Genomic DNA, 12,325 nt, shown 5'->3' with positions numbered 1-12,325 from the left:
CAGTCATTTCTTCATTAATCAGGCACTTGCTATGTGCTCAGTACTGTGCTAGATGCTTTGGAGTAGATGAATAATGCAGAAGCATTGGCATAGGAGTTGAGAGACCGGGTTCTTTCCCTCTGGCTCCCCCTCACCCCCCATTAGCGAGCCGCAGGACCTTTGCAAAGCCATTTAACCAAATGTTAAATGCCTGTGCAACTGTTTCCTCTCCGTACCTTTAAAATCTCCTCTCGTCTAAAATCTAGATTCTAAGGAATAGAAAAATCATAACTAGATATTTTAATTGGATATCTACTAAATGCAAGATACAGTGAAAATATTAAGATTTCCTCAATTCTTTTGTTAAAACATTAGGGAATATTGTTTTTGAGGTTATGACATAGAAGGAACTTCCAGATTATGTGACTTGAGTAACAAAATGTTCTACCCAGAAGAGACTTGACATAGGAGTTAGATGCTGTTTCATTCTAGGACCCCTGCTATGGTGAAGGTTAGGCCTGCAGGTCTCCATAGCCATCCTGCCCATGTCTTGGAAGTTGTATCTCATGGATGATTCCATCTTAGATCTCTGATTCATTTTTAAAAGGCAACAACCAACTCAAATTGAGTTAAGCAAGAAGGTGAAATACTTTGGCACATGACATGGAAATGTCAAGGGATTGGCAGGGTTTGGCATAGTTTGATCCAGGAATTCAATGATGTCCTGGTTCTTGGCTTCTTTCCATTTCTCTTGTCTGTTTGTCTCCGTATTGGCTTCATTCTCAGGCTCCATATGGTGGCAAGATGAATGCCAGGAGCTCCAGGCCACCTGCCTATCTGGACTGATAGCTGCCACACAGGTCCTGGAATTCACTCTGATTAGACTAAGTTGGGAATGACTTAAAATAAGGAGTGACATTTGAGCTGGAACTTAAAGTGTCAGAACTTGTAAATTGTTGGTGGGATGGAGAAAATAGCCCAGGCAAAGGCAGAAAGATCTATGAGAGCTTGGTGTGTTTAGGGAAATCTGAAACTCCAGTTCATCAGAAGCATGTGTGGTGGTCACTGGGGGAAGTGAATAGTGGTGTGCCCAATTTTTTATCTGAGTTTTAGACAGCCTCTTTACTTGATCTTCATAGTTCTGGCAAAAACCTTTCCTTCTAATCTACCTACCTCATTTAAATTCTTTTTATAAGTTGAAAATGTCACCAAATAAACTACAAAAGCTTGATTGACAAAGACTCCCACCCCCAGAGTTACCAAGTTATATTAAGTTCTGAAGAAAAGTAGCCAATGAGTTCATATTTCCAGACCAAACCCTTGGTTCTTTCAGAAAGGATAAGTGTCACTAGAAGTTTTGACCCTGTTGGAAGAAGGTGATCATAGGCTCTTGGAGTGATGTTTGCCTTTAAACCTGGCAAGGGCCTGATTGTTTGTCTTGACTCTGGGTCTCCTGGAAGCAGGCCCTGAGACAAGGATTTGAGTGCACCTAGTTTATTGGGCAGTGATAGCAAACATCAACTGGGGAGTAGGAAAGTAAAACAAAGAAGGTGTTAGGGGTTGAACTGTTTTCCCCCAAAACTTATTTTGAATTCCTAACTCCCAGTACCTCAAAATGTGACCTTATTTGGGAATAGGATATTACACATATGATTAGTTAAGTTAGGATGAGGTCATCTGAAGTGGGATGGGCCTTAATCCAACATGATTGATGTTTTTTTAAAAGGGGAAATTTGAGGGGCACCTGGGTGGCTCAGTCATTAAGCATCTGCCTTCAGCTCAGGTCATGATCCCAGGGTCCTGGGATCGAGCCCCACATCAGGCTCCCTGCTCAGCGGGAAGCCTGCTTCTCCCTCTCCCACTCCCCCTGCTTGTGTTCCCTCTCTCGCTGTCTCTCTCTCTGTCAAATAAGTAAATAAAATCTTTAAAAAAAATAAAATAAAATAAAAGGGAAAATTTGAACACAAACACATACAGAGGTAGAAAACCACACGAACATCAAGGCAGATCAGAGTGACACTTCTATAAGCCAAGGAACAGCAAAGATTGCAAGCAAACCATCAGAAGCTAGCTTAAAAGAATGGAACAGATTTTTTTCTCTGTTTGGATGAAACCAAGATGGACAGCACCTCGATCTGGACTTCCAGCCTCCAGAACTGTGAGACAATACATTTCTGTTGTCAAAGCCCGAGTCTCTACAACTTTGTTCTGGCAGTCCCAGCAAACTAATACAGAAGAGAAGGTGCCGATAAAAGATGTGCTATCAAGCAAGTTACCAATGTGCCTCAAATGTACAACTCTGCAGACCATGGGGAATGTGCATCTCAAAACTGTCCTGCCAGACTCAGCAATAAAAAGGCAACTCAATTTAAAAATGGGCAAGAATAGATATTTATCCAAAGAATATATGTAAATGGCCAAAAACTACAAGAAAAGATGTTTAACATCCATCTTAGTCTGTTTGAGCTGCTAAAACAGAATACCATAGACTGGGCAGCTTAAGCAACAAACATTTATTTCTCACAGTTCTAGAGGCTGGAAGTCCAAGATCAGGGTGTCAGCATGGCCAGGTTCTTGGAGGAGGCCCTCTTCCTGGCTTGCAGATGTCTGTCTTCTCATTGTATCCTCATACAGAGGACTAGCTGTCTTCCTCTTCTAACGACGAAACTAATGAGGCTCCACACTCATGGCCTAATTACCTCCCAACATCCTGACCTTCAAACACCATCCTATTAGGGCTTTGACATATGAATTTTGGGGAACATAAACATTTGGTCTATAGCAATATCATAAATAATTAGGGAATAATGGCTAATAATAAAAAAATGGACAATAGCAGGGGTTGATGAGGATATAGAGAAGTAAGAACCCTCATTCCTTGCTGGTGAGACTGTGGTGCAGCCACTTTGGAAAATAGTTTTCCAGTTCCTCAAACACTTAAACATAGAGTTATCAATATAACCCAGCAATTCCACTCCGAGGTATATACCCAAGAGAAAGGAACATACATGTCCACACAAAAACTTGTACATGAATATTCATAGCAGCCAAATGAAACAGAAACAATGCAAATGCCCATCAGTTGATGAATGCATATACAAAATGTGGTCTATCCATAAAATGGAATATTATTCAGTAAAGAAAAGAATGGAGTACTGATACATGCTACAACATGAATGGATCTTGAACACATGTTAAGTGAAAGAAGCCAATCATGAAAGGCCACATATTACATGATTCCATTTATTTGAAATTTCTAGAAAAACAAATCCATGGAGACAGAAGGTCCATTAGTGATTGTTAGGGGCTAGAGGGAGGGTGGAATGGGGAGTGGCTACTAATGGGTATAGGATTTCTTTCTGGTGTGATGAAAATGTTCTGGAATCCCAGGTTCCTGGGATCCAGCCCCGCATTGGGCCCCCTGCTCAGCAGGGAATCTGCCTCTCCCTCCCCCTTTCTCAAATAATCTTTATAAAGTGTGAGTTTTATGGCATGTGAATTTTTTCTCAATGAAAAGAGAGAGAGAGGATCTTTAACAAAACTATCCTGCAGGATGAGGGAACTGGAATAGTTATCTACGAGTCCCCAACAGTTGGTTGAAAGCTGCTCCTGAGATGTATTAATTCTCTGGAACCTGTGACCAGATTTATACGTGGAGTCCAGGACTCAGAGAGAGCCTTTGCAAATGTTGGGACTTGGAAATTAGGGATAGATATTTTCAGGAACTCTCCATTTCAGAAGGGTGGAAAATTCCCCACGGCCTCCTGGGCAAATGCTACTTGCCTTCTGGGGTTATGTGGTATTGACTTCTTACTGCTCTGGGCTCATACAAGTCAGAGTAGTCCCTCAACTGGGAAGATGAAGCATCACATAGGGAGGGTTTTCCATGAAGTGCTTGGGGCTTGATTTGTTTTGAGATCACCCACAGTCACTTTAGCCGCAAACAATAGAAATCAACCCTGTAGTAAAACCGTTGGACCGTGACAAGTGCAAGGGAGGAGGGGGCTAAGGGAAAATGAACTGAGAGGCAGAGTCCGTGTGGCTCTGAGACTCATGGGAAAAGCTGGAGCTCAAACAGCGGGCTGTAGCGGGAGAAGGCACCCTGGGGCGGAGCCCGCGCTCTCCTGTTTCCCAGGCCAACATCTTCAGCGGTTCCAGCTTGAAATGCATAACATCTCACATCGTGATGTCTAGGGGGAGGCCGGACTGGGGGGATTTTGAGTCCGGGGTTACCTGAATCCAAAGTCCCACACTCTAGTCTTCTGCAAGCGTGCAGTTTCTTTAAAGTAAAATGGATGCGGGATGGTGGAAAGGTAACTGTGAATGTCGATTCCGCCAGGGACGAGGACAGTGTCCCTATGTGCCGATGCAATTTATTTATTTATTTACTTACTTTTTTTTTTTTCAAGTTTTTGTTTTGTTTTGTTTTTGTTTTTAAGCAGGCTCCATGCCCAACAGGGGGCTTGAACTCAGGACCCTGAGATCAAGAGTCACATGTTCTACCGCCTGAGCCAGCCTGGCGCCCCCGATGCAATTTAAATGATAGTATTATTAAATGCAGCCGCAATCGGCGATCATATCTGTGTCTCAAACAACTCATTGCTGAAGTTGCCGGGCAATTATATTTGCCAGGCATAACGGGTCCACAGTGAGCGGGTAAATGATTTACACCCCGGAGACAATCTCAAAGCTTTTGCCCTTCCTTTATTTTGTGCAAACCTCCAGCTTGGGTTTTCTGGGTCTTATGCTGGCTGCCTCGTTTCTAAAGCCTTTCCTTCATCCCTTTTCTCACCACACGGCTCCTTGTGTCACCAAACCCTCATTTTCATCATCTTCGTCAAGGGCCTTTACATGCTAAACTGCTCTGGACAGCACCCTCACATTTTTTTTTTGGTCTCAGGATTCCTTAACTAATCTTAAAAATGATTGAGGATGCTAGAAAAGCTTCTGCTTCTGTGGATCACTCACTGCATTGAACATTTGGAAAGCAGGAATTAAAAAAAATAATTAATTTTAAAACAACAATGAAAGAGATTACAGGTTAACCTGAATCACATAAATATGTTTTCCAAAATATATCCGTACTATTTTTAACAAATCTCTTCAATGTCTAGCTTCATAGAAGAAAATTAGAATTTCTTTTCTGCCTGTGTATTTATGCTCTGCCATATCACACTGGAAAACTCCACTGTACACTTCGAGAAAATGGGCACGGAAGGGCAGGAACATATTAGCATTATTAGGAAAATAATTAGAACCTACAGACCTTCTGGAGGGGGACAACCAGCAGTCCCCAGACCAGATGTTGAGAACTGCTGCCATTTTTGGTGTTCTTCATTCTTTGTGTGGATCTATGCTTCCATCTGGCACCATTTTCCTTTTACATTTCTTGCAACGTGGGTCTGTTGGTAATGAATTCTTTCAGCTTGTGTACGTTTGAAAAAAGTATTTTGTTTTGGCTCTTGGAAGATATTTTCACTGGGGTGGTAGATTTCTCTGTCGACAGTATTTTAATGGTGTTGCTCCACTATCTTTTCACTTAAACTATTTCTTTTTTTAATTGGGATATAATTACAATTAACATATAACATTGAAACAGTTTGGGGTGGATAGCATAATGATTCAATATTTGTATGGAATTGCGAAAGAATCACCACAATAAATCTCGTTAACATCCATCACCACACATAGTAACATTTTTTTCCTTGTGATCTACTCGCTTAGCAACTTTCAAATATACAATAGAATATTACTAAGTATAGTCATCATACTGTACATTACATCTCTACAACTATGTTTGATAGCCGGAAGTTTGTACCTTTTGACCACCTTCATCCATTTCAACCACACTCCACCGTCTGCCTCTGGCAATGACTAAATCTATTCTCTGTGTCTGAGTTCAGGTTCTTATTTTATTTTTTTTAGATCCCACATGTGAGCTCATACAGTATTTGTCTTTCTCTGTCTGACTTATTTCATTTAGCATAACGTCCTCAAAGTTCGTCCATGTTGTTGCAAATGGCAGGTGTTCTTTTTTTTTTTTAAAGATTTTATTTATTTATTTGAGAGAGAGAATGAGATAGAGAGAGAGAGCATGAGAGGGGGGAGGGTCAGAGGGAGAAGCAGACTCCCCGCTGAGCAGGGAGCCCGATGTGGGACTTGATCCCGGGACTGCAGGATCATGACCTGAGCTGAAGGCAGTTGCCCGACCAACTGAGCCACCCAGGCACCCCATCTTTTTTATGGCTGAATAATATTCCATTGTATTTATATATACCATGTCTTCTTTATCCATTCATCCATTGATGGGCACTTAGATTGCTTCCATGTCTTGGCTATTGTAAATAATGCTGCAAGGGAAGTGGGGGTGCAGATGTCTTTTTCAAGTGAGTATGTTCACTTCCTTCGGATAAATACTCAGAAGTGGAATTGTTGGATCATATGGTAGTTGTATTTTTAATTTTTTGAGGAAACTTCATACTGTTTTCCATAGTTGTAGTACCAATTTATATTCCCAACAGTGCACAAGGGTTCACTTTTCTCCACATCCTCTCCAACAGTTGTTATTTCTTATCTTTTTGACTTTCTGACAGGTGTGAAGTGATATCTTATTGCAGTTTTGATTTGCACTTACCTGATGATAGGTGATGTGGAGCACCTTTTCATGTACCTCTTGTTTTGTTTTTTTCAGGCTTTTATTTAAATTCTAGTTAGTTAACGTACAGTGCTTCATATAACTTTTAGCCATCCATTTGTCTCCTTTGGAAAAATGCCTATTCAGATCCTCTGCCCATTCTTTTAATCAGATTGATTTTTTTGTTATTGAGTTGTATGAGATTTTTACATATTTTAGATATTAACCCTTTATCAGATATATAATTTGCAAATATTTTCTCCCATCCAGGAAGTTGCCTTTTCATATCATCGATGATTTCCCTTGCTGTGCAGAAGCTTTGTCGTTTGCCGCAGTCCCACTTAGTTGTTTTCGCTTTTGTTGCCTTCACTTGCATTGCTTCTGATAAGAAATCTACTGTCATCTCTGTTTTTGTTTCTCTGCATGCAATGTGTTTTTTCTACTCCTGTGTTTAAGATTTTCTCCTTATCCCTGGTTTTGAGCACTTTGATTATGCTATACCTTGGTGTAGATTTTTTGGGTTTTTTTCTACTTCTCACGTTTCTTGTGCTTGGGGTTTGTTGGGACTTTTTGATCTGTAGGTTTAAAGTTTTCATCAAACTTGGAAAACTTTGGTCATTAATTCTTCCTATGTTCTTTCAGTTGCCCTCTCTCATATTTCAGGGATTCCAATTATACACGTATTTGACTACTTAAAGTTGTTCCACAGCTCACTAATGCACAGTTCATTTTTTATAACTTATTTTAAAATAATTATAGTCTTACAGGAAGTTGCAAAAGCATACATAGAGTCCCTTGTACTCTTCCCCCAGTTTCTCCCAAAGGTATAACTGTAGTGCAATATCAAAGCAAGGAAAATAACATTGGTATAAGTCTGTTAATTAGGCTACAGATCTTATTTGGTTTTCACCATTTTTAACATACATTTGTGTTTGTGTGTATGGTTCTTTTTTTTTTTTTAAAGGTTTTATTTATTTATTTGACAGAAAGAGAGAGAGTGAGCGCACAAGCAGGCAGAGCAGCAGGCAGAGGGAGAGGGAGAAGAAGGCCCCCCACCGAGCAGGGAGCCCAATGCAGGGCTTAATCCCAGGACCCTAGGATCAGGACCTGAGCTGAAGGCAGACGCCTAACCACTGAGCACTCAGGTGCCCCTGTGTGTATAGTTCTATGCAATTTTATCTTACACATAGATTCATGTCACTACCACCACAATCAAGATATAAGACTGTTTTATCACCACAAAAGAACTCCCCTGTGCTACCCTTCTATATGCAACCAGTATCCCTGTCTCCTGGTAACCATTAGTCCATTCTCCATTTCTGTAGTTTTGCATTGTGAGAATATTATATAAAGGGAATCATAAAGTATTAACATTTTTAAATTTATGAGTATAACTATCTGAACCTGAAATTTTCTTTATGGGAAAGTTCTTAAATACAAATTTAGTTTTTAAAAAGGGATATAAGAATATTCAGGTTATTTATTTCCTTTTTTTTTTTTAAAGATTTTATTTATTCATTTAACAGAGAGAGACACAGCAAGAGAGGGAACACAAGCAGGGGAGTAGGAGAGGGAGAAGCAGGCCTCCCTGCAGAGCAGGGAGCCCGATGCGGGGCTCGATCCCAGGACCCTGGGATCATGACCTTTGCTGAAGGCAGATGCCTAACAACGACTGAGCCACCCAGGCGCCCCTATTTATTTCCTTCTGAATGGGCTTTGATTGTTTGTATTTTTCAGGGCATTTTATTTCACCCAATTTATCAAATTTATTGTCATAAAATGGTTCACAATATTCTCTTACTATCTCTTTAATGTCCATAGGCGTCTGGTATTTGTCATTTGTTTCTTGATTTCTTTTTTTCTTGCGTTTCACTAGAAGTGTACCCATTTTAAATACTTTTAAATAACTTGTTTGGTTTCATTGATTTTACTATACTGTTTTCATTGATATCCCTTTTTTCTTTATGGTTTCCTTCTACTTGCTTTGGGCTTAATTTTTTTTTCTAGTTTTTTAAGGTAGAAGCTTAGATCATTGATTTGAAACCTTTCTTTTTCTTTCTTTTTTTTATGGATCAGTTATTTAATTAGGTTCTTTGCAAGAAATTTAGAACATCAATTTGTGAGAATAAACTCCATTTGTGAGAGAAAACACAGAGTGGAGGTAGCCCTGAAGCTGAGGAATGGCTTTGATTTTTGGCATAATTTGCAAGTCCACAGCTTTCTGATCAACCTTGCACTGCTCTGTAATTTCATATTTCTCTTTCTTTGTGTGGAAGATCTCACCCTCCTGGTGTCTGGGGTTATGTGGGTTCTTCTTCTTAAAGTAAGCATCAGTGAGATGTTTTGGGATTTTCACACTGCTGATATCAATATTGGTGGAGGTGGCAATGATAAATTTCTGGTGGGTTCTATGCAGAGGAACTTGATTGAGGGCCAGAGGTCCGGTCACAGGGAGCAAGCCACTGCTCAGTTGCTTTAGGAAAACCACCCTCTTTCCTCTGTGGTGCCCAGTGAAGATGATCAAAATGGTCCCAGGAGTGATGCTACCTCACAGTTTTCTCACATGCGGACTGAAGGGTTTTTTGCCATGGCTCAACAGCATTTGAGGCACATCTTCAGTAAGATAATACCTAGGCATTTTGCAAAGTTTAACCACTTGAGTACCACCATTCTCATTACCACCAACTGGTTTTGTAACAGTAGCAAGAACCTTTTCCTTCTTTTTCTTTTCAACCCTGGATTTAGCTGCTTAATACATCCTGTCATATGTACATGGCCTTTCTGGAATACACAGCCGATTGGGAATAGCTGTCAATTCCTCTGACTAGGACAGGGTTTCGGCTGCAATGGGGCTTCCCCTTCCTTGACGTTTTATCCTTGAGGTTATACTTCTTAACCTTGACACTAGTATCAGCAGTCTTGGCTTCAGATTTCTTCTCCTTAGTATCTGGCTTCTCAGCTTTTTCACCTACCGTCTTGCAAAATGGGAAAGAGCAAAACTTTCTCTTTTTTCTAATATAAACATTTAGTGCTATAAATTTCTCTCTAAGTACTGTTTTAGCTATATGCCCCAAATTCTGATATGTTTTATCTGTATTTTCATTTAGTTTGATATATATATATATATTTCAAATAGGCTCCATGCCCTGCATGGAGCCTAAAGCAGGGCTTGAACCCATGACCTTGAGATCAAGACCCAAGTCAAGATTAAGAGTTGGATGCTTAACCAACTGAGCCACCCAGGCACCCCCAAAATATTTTCTAATCATTCATTTGACCTCCTTGTAGACCCATGGGTTATTTAGAAGCATGTTGTTTAACTTCCAAACATATGGGGATTTACCAGCTACCTTCCATTTTAGATTTCTATTTTAATTCTGTTGTAGACAGAAAATTTAGTATGATTTCAATTCATTTAAAAAAGGTTTATAGCTAGAATATGATTTATCCTGGTGAATGTTCTATGTGCACTTGGATAGTATTCTGCTGATTGGACAGAGTGTTCTATAGATGGAAATTAGATCACATAGGCTAATAGTGTAATTCTCTTCTACATCTTTTCTGATTATTCTACTTATCCTGAGACAGTAGTGCTGAAGTCTTTATATCTGTAGGACAGTATTTCTCCTATCAAGTCTAACAGTTTTTGCTTCATGTATTTTGAAGTTGTATTCTTAGGTGCATCCATATTTTTTTTTTTAAGATTTATTTATTTATTTTGAGAGAGAGAGTGCTCTTGTGAGAGCAGGGGGAGGGGCAGAGGGAGAGGGAAAGAGACAGATTCCCCACTGAGCATGGAGTCCTGAGCAGGCTCCATCTCATGACCCTGAGATTATGACCCGAGCCAAAAACAAGAGTGGGATGCTTAACTGACTGAGCCACCCAGCTGCCTCCAGAGCAATTCTTAATAGGGATTGAGCTACAATGGTTAGCAAGTTCTCAGGAAATTATTATTCTAGCCAGGAATCCACCGTCGGTGGATAATGGCAGCTATGCTTATCCAAAGTTACACTGGGAGATGAGGAAATGAAGTTGCAGTTGGAGTCCCAGTCTGAGGAAAACCTCACACTCATCTGTGTCGTTCTCTCTCCCCTCTAGGATGTGATTATTTGTCAGGGTGGAGAAAATGTGTGCTGCTACACACAATATAGATCTCATGATGTTGAAAAGTCCACACAGAAGACTACATATGATGATTCCATTTACATGAAGTTAAAAAGGCAAAATTAATCCATGGTGTCAAAAGTGAGTACTGTGGGGAGAGGAGGAGTCAGGTGCTTGGGAGATGCATGGGGAGCTTCTAGATGCTGGTGTTCTACTTCTTGGTCTGACTGATGTCACAAGGGTAGATTCCCTTTGTGATGATTCACTGAGCCATGCACTTATGATATGAACATTTTTCTCTAGGTATGATACACTTTACTTTAAAAGTTTGTTTTAAAATATTTGTTGTGCATGTATACATTTCTAAATTAATTATCCAATTGAACTGTTCTAGCAGCAGAACATTGAAAAGCAACAGGAAATTGGTCACACACATTTTTTTAAGCTTTTATTTATTTATTTGAGAGAGAGAGAGAACAAGCAGGCAGAGGGGGAGAGGGAGATACAGACTCCTCACTGAGCAGGGAACCCTATGCGGTGCTCAGTCCCTGGACCCTGGGATCATGACCCCGAGCCGAAGGCAGATGCTTAACCGACTAAGCCATACAGACGCCTCTGTCACACACAACATTAAGGCAAACCGCCTTCTCTAAATGCACAGTTCTTGGCTGCCTTCATCTGCCGGGGGATCTTATGTTGCTCCAGCAGTGATTAAGTTTTAGAGCACAAATGTATTTGGAAAAAAATTCCCATAATTGCATAGCCTATTAAGAAAAAAAAAAAAAAGCACCCAACAGGAAGGAAATGGAATTGTTCTCAGCAGCCTAGAACAATGTCTTGGGTTGCTTCCTCTTTGTAACGTGGTGGGTGGGAGTAGGGTAAACAAAATGAGCATCCTGGTGGATTTTATTTTAGGCAAGTTTAACTTGAGCTATGATAAGTGCAAGAAACTTCAGAGAGAAATGGAATGCTTAGTTGATATTGTCCTAGATGTTATGGCTTGGTGCTGGAAGCCTCTATCACAGAGGCCCAAAGAGTTATCCTTTTGTCCCTTTCCTTTCTACTCCAACAGTTAGTGGTTATTTTTCACTTGGATTTGTAAACTCCTAGAGGGCAATATTCTCAGTTTTGGAAAGCATCTGTTGATGGCAAAAAAGAAACAGAGAGGGGTGCATGGGTGGCTCAGTCGTTAAGCGTCTGCCTTCGGCTCAGGTCATGATCCCAGGGTCCTGGGATCGAGCTCTGCCTCGGGCTCCCTGCTCAGCGGGAAGCCTGCTTCTCCCTCTCCCACTCCCCCTGCTTGTGTTCCCTCTCTCGCTGTGTCTCTCTCTGTCAAATAAATAAGTAAAATCTTAAAAAAAAAAAAAAAAAAAGAAACAGGGAATGAGTGATGGCAGCTGTAAAATCCTCGCTGGCTGGACAAACACGATCTCATTGGTCTTTTCTTTGCCTCCCCAATTTCGCCTTCTGGTTCTCTCTCTCCAAGTCCCACAATCATCGGTGTTTTGTCTCTAGGGCACATAGGATTTGGCTTTGTAGTTGCCCTATCCCCCTCCAGACTGGAAATTTTCCAGTGCCAGAGACCATAGCTCTTTGAATAGAAATTTA

The 12,325-nt window shown here is 40.6% G+C and overlaps 1 pseudogene; it reads right to left on the bottom strand.

Moving 5' to 3' along the window:
• Positions 1-1,951: 1,951 nt before the first annotated feature.
• On the bottom strand, positions 1,952-9,591 carry LOC145723192 (large ribosomal subunit protein eL6 pseudogene; annotated as a pseudogene).
• Positions 9,592-12,325: the final 2,734 nt, after the last annotated feature.

Source organism: Leptonychotes weddellii, chromosome 1 (assembly GCF_054177405.1).
Source record: "Leptonychotes weddellii isolate Sample4059 chromosome 1, ASM5417740v2, whole genome shotgun sequence".
Taxonomy (NCBI): Eukaryota; Metazoa; Chordata; class Mammalia; order Carnivora; family Phocidae; genus Leptonychotes; species Leptonychotes weddellii.
Note: the sequence above shows the minus strand (reverse complement) of the source record. Positions and strands in the feature narration are given on the sequence as shown.